Consider the following 21373-nt stretch of genomic DNA (forward strand, 5'->3'; position numbering starts at 1 on the left):
GGTAGGAGGAGATTTGAACTGTTTTAAATAGCAGTCACAGGAAAGGAGCAGGGGAAGATAAAAAAAAAAGACAAAACATCGGTTTTATTGCAGGGCTTGGTTAGGGATTTTAGACTCCAGGACTGTTTTAAAACCATGCATCCCAGAGAGGAGGGCTTCACCTGGTTCAGTGGTGATAGTACCAGAGCCTCTCGCATAGACTACATGTTTACCAGGGACTGCCCGACAACAGATGCTAGATTAACCCCTCTTTTCTTCTCTGATCACGTCATGCTATCCTGCACCCTATCACTCTCTTCAGGTGTGACGACAGGAAGTGGTCTGTGGAAACTCAACTGCGCCCTTTTAGAGGATAGGGAGTTAGTTAGCCAGTTCAGGGAGCAGTACAGCGAGTGGCAGACCCTTCAAGACCTATACGATACACGTGCACACTGGTGGGAAATGGTGAAGGGAAAGACCCGGACTTTCTTTAGGAAGGCAGGTAGAAATAAAAAAGGTAGGGAAAACAGACGCATGTTGGGGCTGCAGAAGCGTCTTCAGCGCTATTTTAACGTACAACAGCAGGGCTTTGATTTTAGTGATGACATCAAACAAGTAAAAATGGAGATGTCGATTTTAGCAGAAATTCAAAGCAAGGGTGTCATTTTAAGAAGCAAAGAAAGAGAAATTGAAGAAGGGGAAAAGTGCACCAGATACTTTTTTAAGAAAATTGTTAGCAAAGGTGGGGGGATTTTAAAACTGAAAAAAGAAAATGGTAGCACAGCAGAAACAATAGAAGAAATTAAAGAAACAATTGAACATTTTTATGGGGAACTTTATAAAAAAAAAAATCAATTTAGACACCATGACAGAAGTTTTAAATTTTATGGAAAAAACAGTAGAGGATAGCGTGCTTTTAACCCAGGATTTTACCCTTTTAGAGTTAGATAAATGTGTTAGGAGTTTTAAGAAAGGGAAGTCCCCTGGAGAAGACGGACTTCCCTTGGATTTTTATCTGACATTCTGGGACATTTTAGCACCTGACCTACTTGTTGTTTTTAAGGACTTCGAACGACTACACAGACTACCACACAGTTTTAGAACAGGGATAGTGACCCTACTCCACAAGAAGAATGACAAGACTGACTTGAAAAACTGGAGACCTATCACCCTTTTAAACTTTGACTGTAAACTGTTTAGTAAACTTTTAGCTTTTCGTATGTCCCAGGTTTTAGCAGACGTGATTCACCCGGATCAAGCCTGTGCCGTCCCGGGGAGGAGGATCACAGACAGCCTCGTACTGATCCGAGACTCCATCTGTTATGCGAGAGACAGAAACATTCGGTTAGTAGTACTAAATTTAGATTTTGAGAAAGCCTTTGATCGGGTCTCGCACCAGTACATGCTCCAGGTACTGCGAAAAGTGAGATTTCCAGAGAGACTCATAGCTTGGGTGGGACTGCTGTACCGGGGAGTTGTCAGCAAATTTGTGGTTAACGGGCATCTGTCAAAAGCAGTTAACATCTACTGTGGTGTCCGTCAGGGTTGTCCGTTATCTGCCCTCCTCTACGTCCTCTGCATAGAACCGCTGGCACAGATCTTGAGAAGGGAGAATCGAATACATGGTGTGACAATCCCCGGAAGCGGGGCATTGTCCACTAAATGTTCTATTTACATGCACGATTTTAACATGTTATGCACCGACCTTTTATCTGTCAACAGAACACTGGACTTGACTGACTTTTACGGACGGGCCTCTGGGGCAAAACTGAACAGAGACAAGACCCAAGCCCAATTTTATGGACCGTGGACAGTGACTGAGATGACAGGACGCCCCTTGACTGTGACCCAGACTGACCAGAAGATACTGGGGGTGAAATTTGACAGGGAGGGGGGAGGAAAGGGCAATTGGCCAGACGTGGTAAGGAAAGTTAGACAACGACTGGGGTACTGGGGACTTAGAGGACTGACGATGGAAGGCACGGTTTTAATCATCAAAGCAGTGATTTTACCTTTGCTTTTACTAATCAGTTTTGTTTTTGTCCCACCTCGGAGAGTGCTTTTAGATCTGGAGCGTGCCATCTTTTATTTCCTGTGGAGGTCCAAGTGGGAGAGGCTGAGGAGGGACGTCCTGAAAAGGCCAAAAGAAAAAGGAGGAAAAGGTGTCCCGGACCTCCACACGTTTTTAGGAAGCCGCTACACCACACTGCACCTCTCATACGCCACAGCCCCATCCAGAGACCACAAGACTACAGCAATGGCTCGTTTCTGGATGGGGTTTTACCTCAGACACCTGAAACTTTTACCTATTGATCTTAGATCACCAGTGTCCTTTAACCTGCCACATGCCTATGCTTTTATTAAAACCTTTCTTAAATCTCTTAAGCTAGAGCAGGAAGAGCTGGCTGTTTTAACTAACCATCGCCCTCTTCTCTCTGTTGTGCAGGGGCGGAAACTAACATGTCGCATGACGGTGCGCGGGCTCACGGTAGGTGAGCCCTCTACAGTGTGGCGCAACGTCAGTCACCCTGCCCTCCCGAACAGACTCCGGGACCTGTCGTGGATGGTGGCTCATGAGATCCTCCCAGTCCGGGCCGTAATGCACTCCTGGGGCATGGCACCACACGCAACCTGCCCCCGACCCGGATGTGGCGCACCCGAGTCGGTGAGGCACCTGCTCTGGGAGTGCTCCGCTGCTGGAGACCTGTGGGCAATGGCCGGCTCCCAACACCTCCCGAGCTTACCAGCAGGGGAGGTCCTAGACGCACGTACAGCTCGTGCTCTACGGGGTGAGCCAGCGACCGACACAAGCAACAGAGTTTGTGAAGCAGTGGCTCACCCTAGCCGCCATCAAAGATGCCATCTGGACCTCCAGAAACCTGCTGGTAAGAAAGCACATGCACATCCCCCCCGTGGCTGCGCTCCAGAAGGCCGCAGCGACGGTACGTACCGCCGTCGCTGCAGGCGGCAGGCCGAGGACGCAGCCACAAAGAAGAATGGCCTCTGTGCTGTCTCGGACGGAGCCGGAGCCCACATGAAGGTCAAAGGCAGCGGCGGCCTTGGAGGTGTGTAGGGCGGGTATGGAAGGCTGGACAGTCAAGGACGGGTAAGACCGCAAGGAGACCACCGGGGTAACCTAAGGCAGACGCAGTCATGCCCACCCCAGGTCACTTGAGCGGCTCCCTCACTAAACGTGACCACACACACACACACACAGCAGAGGGAGGATCTCCTCTGAGCACCACAGGCCCCGAGAGACCATCTGTGCGAGAGGGTGGGGTGATCTGACTCCTTGGTAAGGACACGTCCCGCCCATGCACAACAGACAGCTGATGAACTTTTAATTTGACCTTTTAATGGACACTGAAAACACATACGACACACACACAGACACCTGTTCTTAACATTTTAATACAACAATGGCCTTTTTTGTAATCCCTTTTTAAAACAATTGATTGTGTTGTTTTAAACAAATTAATGTGGGGTTTACAATGTATATTGCCTTTTATCTGTACTCTGTTTTAAAAACAATTGCTTGTGTTGTTTTAACCAAAGAATATGGCTTTTACAGTGTGTTTGGTTTTATCTGTAATCCATTTTAAAGCAACTGTTTATATTGTTTTTAAACACATTTTACAGAGTACCTGTCTTTTATGAATGTTGGAAACTGCTGGTGTGAAAAAAAAAAAAAAAAGGCTTTACAGTGGATATACTTTTTTTTGCGATCAATTTTTTTTATTAATAGATTCAACAACTCAATACAATTTCCATAACAAGAAATAGAAGAGAAAAATAATAATAACAAATCGCAAAGTCAGACATTTTGAACACGTCAACAAAATGAAAGAGCCAAAAAGAAAAGAAAAACAGACAAAACATGAAATGCACCACCCCCCACCCACATCCCAAACACAACACGCATACTCACACATACTAGCATATCCTCAATAATAAACCTCTACAATCTCACACACACACACGCACGCACGCACGCATGCACGCACACGCACACACACACACACACACACACACACACACACACACACACACACACACACACACACACACACACTTCTATTAACTCATTGAGTGCCAGCCACTTTTGGAGAACGGACGCTCCCAGTGCCAGAGTTTCAGAGCTTTTTTCAGTGATTTCTCGAGGCCCACAGAATATTGTGTGATATTACTATGTAAACACCGAACACGCAAAAAGAACGATGAGACTCTCTTCTATCATCAGCAAAAACAGGTTTATTGATATAATTTTCCGTTCTTTAGTTATCAGCCGGAGAAGATAGCTTGATTTAACCAAAAACAGCCGTTTTTTTCTAGAAGCTGAGATAATGAGCCTTTTGTGAAATTAAACATTTCAAGCACATCACTGACTCTGCAGCTAATATTTTCTGATGTAGTCACACCTCAAAAATAATTTCCTTCAATAAAACAGTGAAGGCCAGGGAATTTTGTTTGGCAGAATAATATTTTTTAGCTGCAACCAGCGCTGGCCCCTGCGTGCGCTGCTGGTTGCAGCTTCTTGCTGGTCTTGATTTGCTGCTGGTGGGCATCGGATATTCTGTCTTGCGTTTGCCAATCCTGTCCTGCTGTCTGGGTCTGTCTGGGTCAGTGTTGTGTGCTGCTCTGCGTGCCCACCCCCCCGCCCCCCCCCCCCTCAACTGCAAACCCCTCCTCCGTGGGAGTGTCTGGTGGCTTTCTGCTGCGTTTGCTGTGCACAGTGAAGGGTGCGCTACATCCAGCTTTTTTACAGCGTTCCGCGTGTGTTTGTCACCGGCTCCCATGCTTCCAGTTGAGAATAATAACAACTCCACGGCTGATCATGCGGATGGGCTGTCGCAGCGGACACGGAGGGGCTCAATTGTGGCAGCAGATTGGCTGCTGCAGGCACAGCTAACGTTATGCTTCATGCATATCGATGCATACGGATGCGATGCGATTTCCGTTTCCCCAACGACTTCTCTGTTTTTGCCTCAACTTTCTCTAATCTGGAGAGCACTGTCGCCACCTAATGTCTGTAAAATAGGTTATACACATCCAATAGCTACAATATTTGTACAGGAGATAAAGGAGGCTTTGATCCACGTCCCACCGTCAAAAAACGTATTTGACGTCGATCGACGTCCTTGGCACTCTACGTCACTATTTACTTTGACGTCGATCGACGTCCTTGGCACTCAATGAGTTAAAACAAAACAACATACTGTCAACACATGATGCATGTCACTGCTTTATTTGGTTGATATTTTGTGCTCTGTCTTCTACAGAGAAAAAGGATCATGTGAAGAAACACATTTTAGAGGACTAGATACTTTTACTTCAGTAGAAACACATACCTCATTGCAATTGTAGGCTAGTATTCAAGTAATTATTTACTTTTGAATGTGAACATCATAAAGATGTTCAAAATCAGGTTTTAATGTAAATAACAGATCTTATTGTAGTAATATGACAAAAAAAAGCTGTGATAACTCATTGAAACATTCCAGCATTCAGGCGTGAAAGCATATTTGCATGTTATTCCTCAAAAAAGCAGTAAGCTATTTCTTAAAAAATCAAATAAAAATCCACTCAAGCTCAGTAACTAGAGTTTTAATTCAGTTACTCTCATCATCATGCTGATGATAAATGCTGAAGCTGTGCCTGTTTATAAAAATGGAAGCTGTTAACCTAAAGAACTACAATCAGGCAGCTGGACTATGACTCAGCTAAAGGAGATGCCTCCTCAGGGGGGCGATAGTGAGGGATGCCTCCCCGTATACCTGCCTCCTCAGGGGGCGATGGTGAGGGACACCTCCCCGTATACCTGCTTCCTCAGGGGGCGATGGTGAGGGACACCTCCCCGTACACCTGCCTCCTCAGGGGGCGATGGTGAGGGACACCTCCCCGTACCTGCCTCCTCAGGGGGCGATGGTGAGGGACACCTCCCCGTATACCTGCCTCCTCAGGGGGGGGATGGTGAGGGACACCTCCCCGTATACCTGCTTCCTCAGGGGGCGATGGTGAGGGACACCTCCCCGTATACCTGCTTCTTCAGGGGGCGATGGTGAGGGACACCTCCCCGTACACCTGCCTCCTCAGGGGGGGATGGTGAGGGATGCCTCCCCGTATACCTGCCTCCTCAGGGGGCGGTGGTGAGGGACACCTCCCCGTACACCTGCCTCCTCAGGGGGGGGGATGGTGAGGGATGCCTCCCCGTATACCTGCCTCCTCAGGGGGCGATGGTGAGGGACACCTCCCTGTATACCTGCTTCCTCAGGGGGCGATGGTGAGGGACACCTCCCCGTACACCTGCCTCCTCAGGGGGGGGGGGGGGGGTGGTGAGGGATGCCTCCCCGTATACCTGCCTCCTCAGGGGGTGATGGTGAGGGACACCTCCCCGTATACCTGCCTCCTCAGGGGGCGATGGTGAGGGACACCTCCCCGTATACCTGCCTCCTCAGGGGGCGATGGTGAGGGACACCTCCCGTACACCTGCTTCCTCAGGGGGCGATGGTGAGGGACGCCTCCCCGTACACCTGCTTCCTCAGGGGGCGATGGTGAGGGACGCCTCCCCGACGCCTCCCCGTACACCTGCTTCCTCAGGGGGCGATGGTGAGGGACGCCTCCCCGTACACCTGCTTCCTCAGGGGGCGATGGTGAGGGACACCTCCCTGTACACCTGCTTCCCAGGGGGCGATGGTGAGGGACACCTCCCCGTATACCTGCTTCCTCAGGAGGCGATGGTGAGGGACGCCTCCCCGTACACCTGCTTCCTCAGGGGGCGATGGTGAGGGACACCTCCCCGTACACCTGCTTCCTCAGGGGGCGATGGTGAGGGACACCTCCCGGTACACCTGCTTCCTCAGGGGGCGATGGTGAGGGACACCTCCCCGTACACCTGCTTCCTCAGGGGGCGATGGTGAGGGACACCTCCCCGTACACCTGCCTGAGAGCAGCACAGTCCAGGCTGACGATCAGCCGGCTCGGACCCGCCCAAAAAAGTAATGGGATAGCGGTCATATTGGTAGCCTATTTACTATGCAAAGTAGAGTGCTATAGATATTCAATCATAAATGTGAGTATTACAATGTGTTTCTAAAACTCAAAAACCATAAAATGGACACCGAGTTTACTAAAAGCATCAACAGTTATGGTAAAACTCATATTCAGGTAGCCGCCATCTTGGAAAAATGCAGATTAGGGGTCCACACACATCTTCCTTAATAAGGATTAGCATTCCAACACCTTTCTAATGGTCAAAAAAACATAAGATAGACACCAAGTCTGTATTTCTATCTCATCTCTTTCAAAAGTTATAGCCAAAAGCTTTTTCGGGCAGTGGTCATATTGGATTTGGCCGCCATGGTGACCCCGGGGGTCACCGGGTCGGGCACTCTGGCTCAATTGTTGGAGCATGCGCTGTGGACTACCATGTGTGTCTTCAAGTTTGCTTTATGACTAAAACCTTTACCACAGACTGAGCAATTAAATTGTTTATCTCCTGTGTGGACTATCATGTGTCTCTTCAAGTTTACTTTCTGACCAAAACTTTTACCACAGACTGAACAATTCAATTGTTTATCTCCTGTGTGGACTATCATGTGTTTCTTCAAGTCTGCTTTACGACCAAAACCTTTACCACAGACTGAGCAATTAAATTGTTTATCTCCTGTGTGGACTACCATGTGTGTCTTCAAGTTTCCTTTATGACTAAAACCTTTACCACAGACTGAACAATTAAATTGTTTATCTCCTGTGTGGACTACCATGTGCGTCTTCAAGTATCCTTTAGGACTAAAACCTTTACCACAGACTGAGCAATTAAATTGTTTATCTCCTGTGTGGACTACCATGTGTGTCTTCAAGTTTCCTTTATGACTAAAACCTTTACCACAGACTGAACAATTCAAATCTTTATCAAGCAAGGCTTCTCTGTGTAACCGCACAGCGTCCAGCAGTTTATCTTCATCAGCCGCAGTTAGGTGCTGCTTCACCACAGCTCTCAGGTTCTGGACTTTAGACATTTTAATTTTCACACAGTGACAGGAACTTTTCTTCCTGAACTTTACTGACAAACTTCCTTCAAATCTCCAATAGCTTCACAGCTAAGGTTAGCTTCACAGCTAAACCATTCATCCGAGTCCAGTGAGTCTTCTTCCTCTGATCAACGGAGCCCTGGTTCCACTTCATATATTCGTGATAATATCGTCCGCACATACGAGTCTTCTGTTTGTAAATTAAACTTCTTAAAGTATTATAAACGGGAAATAGGCTAGTATGCTACTGCTAGTGCTAACGTTACTCTGTGTTGTTACAAGAACGTTTGCATGATGGCCGCTTCAACATGTCACCCAATACCCAGAATGCCTTGCGGTAAGAAATGCGAGCGGGGTCGGGGGGAGGGAGGTGATGGGGGAGGGGCGCAGTGAGAACCTGGTGAGAACACAACAAAACTGCTGCCTGCGCACAGTAGGAGTGTGTGTGTGTGTGTGTGTGTGTGTGTGTGTATGTGTGTGTGTGTGTGTGTGAGAGAGAGAGAGAGAGAGAGAGAGAGAGAGTGTGAGTGAGTGAGTGACCAAATCATGTGCTGTGCGACCAACTGAAAAAGTTGTTTTTCTTTTATTGAAGAAAGACTATACAAATACATTACAACCTATTTGTGAGGCATATTGTCACAAAGCACTTTGCAGAAATGATTGTATAATAAAAATTTTGTTTTCACAAATGACTGTGATGATGCCAAAAGAAAAGAATCAGCTGTTATTACTGTTTACTTATTGATGCATATTTAAACATGGCCTCCCCTGAAAAGGATGGGGGGGGGGGGGGGGGGGGGCAGAAGTCAAATGCTCCAGAAAAAGTCAAGAAGCCTGGCCTTTGTTCAATGATACTGGTTATCACATTTGTTGATGATAATTATGGTATTTATTTAAATGATCTGTATGAGAATCGAAGCTTATTTTACCATTTTAATGTGTTGAATCAAGGTTGCAAGAGATGTGAGCCAATAAAGCATGAATACAATGAAATGGTTTGGTGTTGGTTGCTCTTGGTGGTTTTGGTTAGGCTTTGTTACTGTGGTAGACTCTGCTGTAACAAAGGAGGAGGTGGTAGGGAAAAAAGTAGATTTAATTTATTTTGTCCAAAAATCTGCCTCCTCAGTGCTCCTGAACCCGACTACAGGCTGTATGAAGCAAGTACAACACATCCAGGATGGTAGTAACTCTTAACTTTTGGCATGTTGATAGTGTCTGACATACACTATCCTTTAGTTAGGACCTAAAGGATCCCCCCCCCCCCTTTCCTCTGTTCCACCTGTCTGCATTACTGCACTCCCCAGCAGAGCCCGATCCACCAAGTCATGCGGCATTTACTGTATGTGTATATGGGTGGTTGGCATAGGGCCCTGAAAAAAGTAGTTTTTCTTTACTTCAAATATTGTACATAAAAATGATAGAGTTGTGTAATACGGATTCTTAGATTTCCAAAAATATATGTGGTATTGGAATATAAATTTTTTCACTAATTTGTTTTATCAGTCCCTAAAATTGTCATATGGTGTGACATGAAAGTTTTTCTTAAGTACCTCACTTTATCACAACTCTTTATCATTACTATCTTGAGATCCAGCATTTCCTTATGCAAATTCATGACATTTTGTATTAATTTCTTATCATCACACAAAGTACAACATGTCCTAAATGTTTAAATATAGGCTATTTTAGGGTAATAACTAGGCATCTCTACACACGCTCGATTCCTAGGCTCGCTAGCTCAGCCGCCGCCCATCCTGCAGCTCACTGAGCTGGCCCTGCAGCTCGCATACGCAGCTCGGCTGCTGCGCGGCCTCGCCCCCAGCTCAGCTGCTGCATGGCCTTGCTTGCCCTATTGGCGTGTGCGCAATGTCTCCCTCTCTCTCCTTCAGTCTCTTCCCCTCTCTCTCCCTCAGTCTCTCCCTCTCCTCTCTCTCCATCTCCCTCAGTCTCTCTGCCTCTCCACTCCCTCAGTCTCTCTCCCCCTCTCTCTCCCTCTCCCTTGTGAGCCTCAGACTGATGACATCACTGATGACATCATCAGTGATGTCATCAGTGACATCATGACTGAACTATAGCCTCAGCCTTAGGGCAATCAGCCTTAGGGCAATTAGTCTGCCCTAATTCAAAAAACAGGCTCCGTCAGGTCACCCGCACGGGTGCTCTTTACGCCACCTGAAAGTTTTAGCGCGATCGCACATAAAAACGGCATAGCTGTGGCCGGACAAAATTCTTGAAACAGACAAACAGAGTCCACATTGCCAAATTTATATATAAGATTCTGACAAACTGAGTTATAAATCTAACAAAATGCTTGTGACTCTTGCACTATTTTCCATTGTGTTCCATTGGGATTTTTATGATTTATCACTAAAAAACTTTTTTATTGTCACCTTCATTGCCAATTTTGACTGTCACGCCATATTATATCATGTCACACCATATGTTGAACCACACCTAACCACAATGTATCAATACAATAACATGCATTATATGCATTTAACATTTAAATAGGACAGTGGAGTAGGTAAGCATGCACTAAGTGTGACAAATGGAGTAAGTAGGGCAGTATGGACATCCCTGAGTGGAGTATGTATGAATCTTTTTTCATGTGATTATAGACATGGAAAAAGTGTTAAAAAGGTCAAAACATACATTAAATGTAGGTATTAGTTATAAAATGCAAGACATGACTAATAAATCGTATGAAGTGACAAAAAAAACTGTCACACCACATGATAGTCTCACACCATGAAGTTTCATCCACCTTGCATAACATTGTGCCTTGTGGTTAAACGCTAGCATGCTAACAACACACCCATTGCAATATGGTACTGTAGCATAGCTTAGTAATAATGACCAAAAAGTAATTGATCTTCAGAATTTTTATGTAAAAAAGCATCACACCAAAAGACACTGAAACATAACTGAAGTGGCAGTGCCAAAAATATTGTATTTATTGAAGAAACATGAGAACAGACAAGAGACATGTAGGCTACTCCTTGTAGGCTGGCTACTTGTCTGTAGGCTACTGCCTAGTTGAAAAGGGACCTGTCATCCCAAAGGGTATCCAAACAATTGACCATTTAAATATCAGTCACACCAAGGGTTGGGGAGTAACGGATTACATGTAACGCCGTTACGTAATCTGATTACAAAAAAACGGTAACTGTAATCTGTCACAGTACATTTTAAGATGTGTAATCTAGATTACAGTAACGGGGGTATAGTAACGGCGTTACAGGCGGGATTACAATCGCCCTTGCCTCTTCATTAATTTGACAAAATAACAACAAAAAACGGTGTAGCCAACTGGTGAAATGATCTTGTGATAATAAGAGCGCTATGTCAGCTTCATGTGTGGGCGTGCCGATTTCCCCCTCTCCCCTCTCTGCTGCCTGCTCGCTCTCTGGCCAGTCCTTCAGTCCTCCTCCTTCAGTCAGCAGCCCGACAGGGACACAGACAGCTCTGAGAGTCTTGCAAGCCGCCCAACGCTTGTTGAGAAAGCAAATGCACGAAGCGAAATGTGGAAGTATTTTGCTTACGTTGCCGACAGCGAAGGCAAGCCCGGACACATCAAACGAAGCCAGTCTGTAAAAAGTGCTTCAACGCGACGCAGGTGAACGGATAAACATCGAACCAGCCAGGCATCGAATCAGACACGGATCCCAACTTCTTCAAAGATTTCAGTTCAAAGACTGGTTAGCGAATGTGAATGATACAACATACATGCCCTCTTAAGTCAAACGAGTGTGATTTATTGTGTGACAAGCAAACTTATTTCAGCATCGGAGTTTTGCCGACCCCCAAAATAAGGAGGATTCCCCATCCAAGTGCACACGTCACTCCCCACCCGCTCTGCAGTGCCGCCCCACCCCCCAACATACAGGCTATTTGACACTATATTCACACATGGAGCGCTCAGGTGTGAAGGGAAATTCCGGGAAATGGCCGATATTGATTTACAGGTAATTTTCCTGTAGGCATGTGTGAAAACGGCTTTAGTGTTTCACGTCGTGTTTCAAGATTAAAGCAACAAGCTTCCACTCCACATCATGAAAAATACCCATAACGTAAATTAAAGTGGTCTTAAAAATAACTCTTGTTGTATTCTCCTTAACTTCATGTTGGTATAAACATTCTTATCTGGTTATCAATGGTAAAACATGCTTCATCTAGTTAAATAAGGGCCAGGACTCTTGAACAGGACTCCCTGGAAGAAGAGATCTTGTATCCCAATGGGACATTCCTGGATTAAAAAAAAAAAAAGTAATCCAAAAGTAACTGAAAGTAATCCCTACTTTATTTTTAAATAGTGGTAATCGGATTACGTTACTATGTACAATTTTTAACAAGTAACAAGTAACTTTAAGGGATTCCTATTTAAAAGTAACCTACCCAACCCTGGTCACACCACATGATTTTCATTTCTGGGACAATCAGAAATCAGATCAGAAATGACTCAAAATAGGCTACTATGCCTGGACTTTGAAAAGAGCAGACTCACAAATAGACTGTTATCATTCTGTAGCTACTTTGTTGGGGAGAATTCAATTTATTTTTCTTAGTTTTACTCAAGTTTAAACTTTGTGGAAAAGTGCACAATTGTCACACCATATGAGATTTTTCATGTTTGGATGAAAATGGTGAAAAAGTGAGTGATGAATTGTACGAATGTGCAGACATTTTTGACTCCCGGCAAGCCAAGGAGGGTGATGTGAAAAATAATGACATTTTTGCAGTCTGCTGTGGCTCAAGAATTTAAGAGGGACGATGCCGACATCTAGTGGTGGTTTTGTGGAATTGTAGGCAGCTAAAGGCAAGGCAAGGGAGCTAAAGCCACCACCTCACGGCTGTCTGGGGCTTCTATGAGAACTGAAGCACTTCATGAATCCAGACAGCAACTTTTTTCACACACACACACACACACACACACAAAACAACATAGCCTACTGTCAACACATGATGCATGTCACTGCTTTATTTGGTTGATATTTTGTGCTCTGTCTTCTACAGAGAAAAAGGATCATGTGAAGAAACACATTTTAGAGGACTAGATACTTTTACTTCAGTAGAAACACATACTTCATTGCAATTGTAGGCTAGTATTCAAGTAATTATTTACTTTTGAATGTGAACATCATAAAGATGTTCAAAATCAGGTTTTAATGTAAATAACAGATCTTATTGTAGTAATATGACAAAAAAAGCTGTGATAACTCATTGAAACATTCCAGCATTCAGGCGTGAAAGCATATTTGCATGTTATTCCTCAAAAAAGCAGTAAGCTATTTCTTAAAAAATCAAATAAAAATCCACTCAAGCTCAGTAACTAGAGTTTTAATTCAGTTACTCTCATCATCATCATGCTGATGATAAATGCTGAAGCTGTGCCTTTTTATAAAAATGGAAGCTGTTAACCTAAAGAACTACAATCAGGCAGCTGGACTATGACTGAGCTGAAGGAGGTGCCTCCTCAGGGGGGCGATAGTGAGGGATGCCTCCCCGTCTACCTGCCTCCTCAGGGGTGGATGGTGAGGGACACCTCCCCGTATACCTGCTTCCTCAGGGGGCGATGGTGAGGGACACCTCCCTGTACACCTGCCTGAGAGCAGCACAGTCCAGGCTGACGATGAGCCGGCTGGGACCCGCCCTGCGGGGGGTGAACGTCTCCGTCCAGGTCAGAGAGGAGCCTCCTGTGATCAGACTGAGGAGGAAACATCAGGGCCCAGGTTAGAGACCATCAGTACTGTGCTTAATTATTCCCCCCCCCCTGAATAATAATTCATTTTAATAATCGCCCCCCCCTGAAAACCAATATTATGTAGGTATTAGTGATGCGCGGGCCGCAGTTATAACCACGCTGACCGCGGATATCCCGCCCCGGGCGGGCCAGATCATAAAAATAAACATTCTGATTAATAGCGGATGGGTTGCGGGCGGTTGAAACAATGTAGCATTAATGAGGAAAAATAATATTAATTACGTTCTCTAGTCTATGAACGTATTTTAAGCTACATTTTTCGTCAGGCACATTCTTAGTCGCCTATTGTAGATCCCCCAAAGGACCCACGGCCGTAAACCAAACAATTCAGCCATGTGCTCTCCACTTTTCGTCCATATATGGTCAATGATGCATGCATACATTAGGATTAGGATGGCATAAAAGCTCATCCGCACATCTCTAGTAGGTATACAATCAGATAAATGCAATGCCTAACCCTAACCACCAGAGGGGGCAGAAAGCAAGGCTGGTTTCCATCACTAGGAATCCAGCTTGATTTCTAGGGTGGAGACTCTCTAGAGACTGATACCGCCACAGACAGACACACACCACCACCACAGAGCCAATTTCAACTAAGACACTGATGACATCGCAGTTCCTCGAGTGACATCACTGATGACATCACAATTGTTCAAGTGACATCACACAATCATGACACCGCCACAGACAAATAGACACCTTCTTCTTCTACCAATGGGTTTCCGGCAGACTGGGGTGCCTTGTGGCGCATTGCTGCCTCTCACAGAATATTACACAAATTCCAGACTTGGGGGTCCGCCCCCTCCTCAATGCTCCTCCCTCCGGCTGCCTCGCTCTCCTATTCGACCTCTGTGTTCCCAGAACTCTCATGCCAGCATGCCGACCTCCCTCGCCACTCGACGGCTCGGACTCTCACAGACAGACACCACCACCACAGAACCCACTTAGCCAATTTACACACACACACAACTTAGCCAATTTTTTTTAACTAAAAGAGAAGAGCAGGAAGGCGAGAAAAGGGACAGCATGTAGGGAAACAGTGGATGGATAAATCCAGGAGGCGGTAATGCAACATAAAGGATTGGTATTTTTGTGTGCTCAATGTGCTCACAGCTCACCTGTAATATTTTAATTTGGGTGACATGACTCCAGGTCCTTCCATGCGAATATAAACGCCCTCCAGGTTGAAGCTGAAGGGGTTGGCCAAGCCGGTCACCTACAGTACAGACAGAGCACATGCAAGCAGGATATTATACAGTTCAAATCAACTTTCAAAGGTTATTTTAATCAACAAAATAGTGTTCCGTATTCAAAAAAAATGTGTTGCATTCTGATTTTCATTATTGTCTTGTATCTATGTTCTATTTTATTTTTAAAAGGTGCTATATAAATTGAGTTTGACTGATAATAACTCTTAACTTTTGCATATGCCCTCAGAAGAAAATAGTGTAAATAACTAAAATATACATTAGCCTACCCAGTGCTGAGTAGATTACATGCATTAATATGGCAGATACCCTCATTTGATATCATTTGCATCTCCAGCATATCCCACAATGCAATGTACAACAGGTACTTTTGCATGTTGACAGCTGGACACTGAGCTGTGGAAAAACTCTAGATTCCATCAAACCAGGAGGGTGCCATCTTTTTTGCACCTGGTCAACTCGCTAATGTGTTGGGTCTAACCAGGACAAACCAGACTCTGTGTTAATGTGTTGGGTCTTACCAGGTCAAACCAGACTCTGTGTTAATGTGTTGGGTCTAACCAGGTCAACCCAGGCTCTGTGTTAATGCGTTGGGTCTAACCAGGTCAAACCAGACTCTGTGTTAATGTGTTGGGTCTAACCAGGTCAAACCAGACTCTGTGTTAATGTGTTGGGTCTAACCAGGTCAACCCAGATTCTGTGTTAATGTGTTGGGTCTAACCAGGTCAAACCAGACTCGGTGTTAATGTGTTGGGTCTAACCAGGTCAAACAAGACTCTGTGTGAAGCGTAATGTAAACCAGTCTGACCTTGACCAAGATTTTGGGATTGTGCAGAGTGACGACTTTCATGGCGGAGACGATCTTGCCAGTCTCCTTGATTTTCCCGGTGACGATGAAGTGGAGGTTGGCCTGTTCCACCAGCTGCCTCATGTAGCTCTTTGACTGGACCTGCATCACCTCCTTCACACCTGCAACAACACAAACACAACACACACAGTTTTGGTGTTGGTTCCACTCGCAGTCCCAGGTTTGGCTCTAGTGCAGACCTGATCAAATGTGTCATATTTGGATACATTATGATGAAAATACCACTTCTAAGCCATGGGCCAATAATTGTTTATGCTTATACAGGGAAATTGTGTCAAATCGTGATGGTTGATTTACTAATTTTAAATGTTTTTCTAGCAGTTCTGCGGATAGTATTCTTGATGCTGTGTAGCAGTTCACTGATTCCCAACCTGGTGGTCGGGACCCCACTCGGGGTCGCCAAAGCGTCATGGGGGGAAGGGGGGTATTATCATAATTTTTTTTATTTTTTAAGATATAAACGGGGATAAGGGTGCAGTGAAGACATGAACACTAGCACTCTCTGCTAAACAGCCTCATCCTGCATCAAAAAAAATACACTGTTAAAACAAAGAGCCAATAGAACAACAGCAGAGTGTTGTCTGAAATATCAAAGCATAGCCTAATTTAGGTGTATTTTTGGTATTTATTTTGACAACAATGTAGTAGGCTTTTGTTCTGTTGTGAAAGAAGAGAAAGGAGACGATTGGACTACAAAACCGATACTCGGCACACACACACACACACACACACACACACACACACGACTGACACACACGACTGACACATGAATGATGTCCAAACAGGAAACAGCTTCTGCAGCACATCACTCCACTTCCTGTTCCCTTACTCACTTGTGTTGGCTTCAATGCTGACTCTGGGGGTTTTGAACAGGAAGTCGGAGACGGTGACGCCGGTGTAGTACACTACACTCCCACTGATGTAGGCGTCCACGGTGCGGCGCTCGTCGCTGCTGTTCACCAGCTCCAGGCTGAACTCAAAGTCGTCGCCCACGCTGACCTCCAGCGTGGGCAGGACCAGCTCCACATCGGCCGTAGGCAGCTCCGACTTGTCCCGGTGGCAGCCGTACTCCTCCGCCTTCTCCAGGACCGTGCGCTCCTCATTGCTGCCTGGGTCGGAGCAGGAAAAGATGATTATAGAGATTACAGCAATAATCTCTCTCTATATATATCCTCTCTTCGAGGGGCATATACCGCCATTTTTCTATGTTTGTGCCAAATGTCTGGGTTGCCATTTTTCTCAAGATTTAAGAGTCTGTTGTTTCCCTTCTTGTCTGCCATCATTGTAATAAGAAGAAAAAGCAGAAAGCAGATTTATATCAAAGGCATTGATTGAATTACTGCCTGTGGGGGTAACTCATTAGAAAAGTAACATATTACATGTAATATATTACTTTTAGCAGTAACTCAGTAATATAACTTATTACTTATAGGATTTCAGTAATATTATGCCAGTTACTTTGTCAAGTAACTCAAGTTACAAATTGAGTTACATTTTATTAAATAAAAGCACATATTTAAAAAAGATACAATCATTTCCTAACTGTGTTTTTATGCCAAAAAAAACACTATAGATGACAATAGAATTTAGAATTTTGGATGGTTTACACTGATTTCAAGGCAGTTGAAATTATTTTTCGGGATGGCAATGTCATTCTGCTGCTGCTGTTGTTTTGGTGAAAGTAATGTGTAATAAGCAACGAGTTACTCTACACAGAAAGTAATATTGTAAAGTAACGTATTACTTTCAAATGAAAGTAACTAGTAATATGTAGTATATTACATTTTGAAAGTAACTTGCCCAACACCGTTCATGGACAGCGAAAACCATAAAAGTGGATTTTGTTTCACTTTCTGGTTCAAAATTAGCTGCTGCTTTGTTGTCATGAATGAGATGATTTTCATTCAGGAGTCTACTTTAGTTTTGGCTTTTCTTGGCACGCCTATGCTGCCTCTCGCTTCCCTCCTCCCCTCCAGTCCTCTCTGACCTTCAGGAAACTTGTACAGCTCGGTGATCTCGCGGCGGGTCTCCAGGCCCGCAGCTTTGGTCAGAATCAAGCGTCCGATGTGGGCCCGGTTCACTTTGACCGGCTCCAGGGTGCCATCTCTACTCCGGGAATAAAAGACCACATCACTGTTCACCTGTGGGGACAAGCAAAGGACGGACAGAGTCCCCGAAATCAACCTTCTGATGTTGAGGCCCGGTGGTTTCCACTTCTCCAGCCATAATAGACAAATCTATAGAAATTGATGTTGAAAGGTTTGTGGTTTAAAAGCGCTCACCTCAGCAAACACAAAGGCAGCATCGAACGGGAAGCACAGCTGTCCATGTTTGATGGCCTGGACTGATGCAGGTCCACACCTGTACATCCCTTGGTGGATAATGGAGGAGTAGATTAAATATTGATGTGCCATCAACACATTATATTCACTTTTAACCAGACTCAAAAGCACTACATTTGTTTATATAGAGAGCTTAAATATATAGAGAGCTTATATATAGAGATAGCTTATATATAGAGAGAGAGAGCTTAAAGGATTTCGTTTTAGTGGCATCTAGCGGTGAGGTTGCAGATTGCAACCAACTGAATACCTCTACGTGTGACTACGAATGGCTGCAAAAAATGCAAAAGGCCCTCTCTAGAGTCAGTGTTTGGTTTGTCCGATCTAGGCTACTGTAGAAACATGGCGGCCAGGCTCGCTAAGAGCCCTTAAGCCTTTCTGTAAGAAAGCCACGCCCCGAACTCATTTGATTGGTCGCCGCAACTGCTTCTTCCTGAAAACGTGTGAGATGTGGTTAAGATTAGGGTTCAGGTTTTCTTATCTAGCCACGACCATAACCAAACCCTAAGCACATTGTTGTACTTGTGCCTAAACCTAATGTCTAACAAAAATGTGTGTGGTTTGACCTGGAATCGAACCCCAGTCCTCAGATTGGAAGCCAAGCACCTTACCCATTAAGCCACAGGACGGAGCAAACCCTGTGTTGCCCTATTTTCACACCCTAACCCTAATCTTAACAATTTATTTTTTTTACTACCTGCACTTTTTCAGGAAGAAGCAGTTGCGGCGACCAAGCAAATGAGTTCGGGGCATGGCTTTCTTACATAAAGGCTTCAGGACTAACTTGTCCCATGTGCTCCAAGCGAGGACCCACACTTTATGTAGATATAAAAGACTAATTCTGAGGTAACAAATACACGATTCATATTTTCAGGTGATTATACACCTGTGTGTGAGCAAAGGTTCTCCAATGTTAACAGCCTATGCCCCTAATGTTCATTATTACTTGAAAACCATTTTCTTTTTATTCTCTTTTATTATTTTATTCTCTCTCCAAATAGTGGATATCTTATTTGATGTTGAAATCAAACTCTTCATTCATCCTCACCATCGCTGGTCTCCTGAGGTGTGGCGTCCACAGCCTGCCAGCCTCCAAGTCCTGGAGGCAGGTCTGGTCTGGACATGAAGCACTCGTTCCAGCAGTGGTAGTTCCTGACAACATCATGTTCAATACTGAAATCAGTACTAGGCTATAACACAAATCTGTTTCATAATGTACTTTTAAAATGGTGTTAGCCTACCAATTGAATAACAGTCATGTAAGAAGTCTCAGATTGGAAATGACTATAGAGAGCTAAATTGAAGATTGCGGTGGTACCAGATGGAGTCTCTGGTGCGGTTGCGGTCGATCCTGCCGTTCTCATCCAGGATGATGTCGGTCCTCAGGTTGCCATCGTTGTCATGGGCTGAGTAGAAGTTGGTGACGACCCGGGACGGGATGCCCAGACAGCGCAGGACTGCAGACAATGAGCCAAAACAGAGCCACAATTTAATGAATAAACTGTCTGGATGTCGCCGTTTAAAACTGACTGAGGCTCAAACCCATGACCTCAAAGCTGACAGAGGCTCGAACCCACGAGCTCAATACTGCTGGGCAGTAATCCAACTCTGTGAGCCACTTTGTCACACTTGTTAGGACAGGATTTCTCAGAGCTTTTCAGTCTTTCGTCTGGGTGTCCATTTTCATAATTCTCTAACTGACTGAAGCTCGAACCCTCAACCTCAAACCTGTCATGTAGCTGTCAAACTCTGTGAGCCACTGAGTCAATTCTGTCAGAGCTTCACATGCGAAGTTCTTCAAAGTCCAAGCGTTCACTGAGGCTCAACCCCAAAGCCTCCAGATTGTGGTGTGGCCATAGGTGTCATTTACAATGGGGACATGTCCCACCACTTTTCAACACAAAGTGACACCCTTGTGTACTCAGATGTCAAATATGGCCTGACAGAAAATTCTGGAAATTTGAGTCTAGAAAAGTATGGAATTTTGAAATGGAAAATGTGGAGGAACCCTGTTTTTACCTTCACATGTAATTGTTCTTAGTCCCTGTAAATGGATGATAGCAGACAGCTACAGTGTAAGCTGCTACGGTAGCTAGCTAACAAGCTCACATTATTCAAACACAAAATTGATGAGTATAGGTAATTGATCAGATGTATGATCCGTATAGGGAAATGATCAGTTCCCAGTCAAAAAGAGATTTGAGAGAGTAAACATGTCTATTTAGTTATTCAAGATGGCTGAGTTTTACATTAATCAGCTGCTCTGAGCCACTTTTGCCCGAGAGCTGAGGAGCTTCCAATATGGCCGCCAAATGCGGTGTTAATACCACCTGAAAGCCCTAGTTGAGTAAGATCTCCGTGCTGCCGGTCCAGGAGGTGGGAGCCACACCGTAGGTGTAGTCACCACTCCAGTTAAAAACCTTAAAAATAAAGTTACAAAAAAAAAAACACTCCATCATCACGGGAGTTCAGCTGGGAAGGACAGACAGCAAGTCAGTAGTTCACTGTTAGTTCTGATGAAATGTAGCGGATAATGTCTAAACCTAAATCTAGACCTATGCTAACCTCCCTAACCTAAGTTCTCATGTGTATATGTCACTTTGGATAAAAGAGTCTGCCAAAATGGGAAATTGTAACTGTAACATCTCACTGTAAACCCTGTTTATCTGTATATCCTACCCATCTGTATAGGTATGTCTGTGTTTTCTCACCATGGCAGAAGCAATCCTGGCCACCTTGACGGGGTCTCTTCTGTTGGTGATCGGCATCTCAGCTCTGTCCATGATGTAAATGCAGGCATCCAGGACTCCATAGTCAAACTAGAAAGGAAGGAAAGAAAGAAAGAAAGAAAGAAAGAAAGAAAAATCCTCAGTTGGCAAAACACATCTTTTGCATTATACTGACTGTATGAATTGTAGTGATTTCAGGTAGGAGTTGAGTTCATTTCAGTGACTCCCACAATAGACCCAGGGTTTCCAATCATGGAAGTTGGAAACCCTCATTAGTGTGTTGCTTGCACCTGTGTTTACCCTGCCATTTCCACACAAAATGGCCCATGTGAAAAGGGTCTATTAGAAACCAAATCAACTCTAGAAAGGAGTCAAGGCACCACACCTTGTTTTTGACTGAAATTGACATGTATTGTGCTCAACCAGTGACCCACAACTATGCCTTATTGTTGCTGT

General features: G+C 44.8%; 1 pseudogene across 1 annotated transcript in view; it reads right to left on the reverse strand.

The window, feature by feature from the left end:
• Window positions 1-13571: 13571 nt before the first annotated feature.
• Window positions 13572-21373, reverse strand: part of LOC310775933 (coagulation factor XIII A chain-like) — a 20055-nt pseudogene continuing 12253 nt past the window's right edge. The window contains exons 6-15 of the transcript in view: window positions 20900-21007; window positions 20516-20660; window positions 19507-19693; window positions 19237-19340; window positions 18129-18217; window positions 17834-17987; window positions 16680-16955; window positions 15787-15947; window positions 14889-14986; window positions 13572-13713 (exon numbers count right to left, since the gene is read on the reverse strand). The product of the transcript in view is annotated as a coagulation factor XIII A chain-like (transcript). The remainder of the gene's footprint in view (window positions 13714-14888; window positions 14987-15786; window positions 15948-16679; window positions 16956-17833; window positions 17988-18128; window positions 18218-19236; window positions 19341-19506; window positions 19694-20515; window positions 20661-20899; window positions 21008-21373) is intronic.

This window comes from Poromitra crassiceps (assembly GCF_964638095.1).
Source record: "Poromitra crassiceps genome assembly, chromosome: 4".
Taxonomy (NCBI): Eukaryota; Metazoa; Chordata; class Actinopteri; order Beryciformes; family Melamphaidae; genus Poromitra; species Poromitra crassiceps.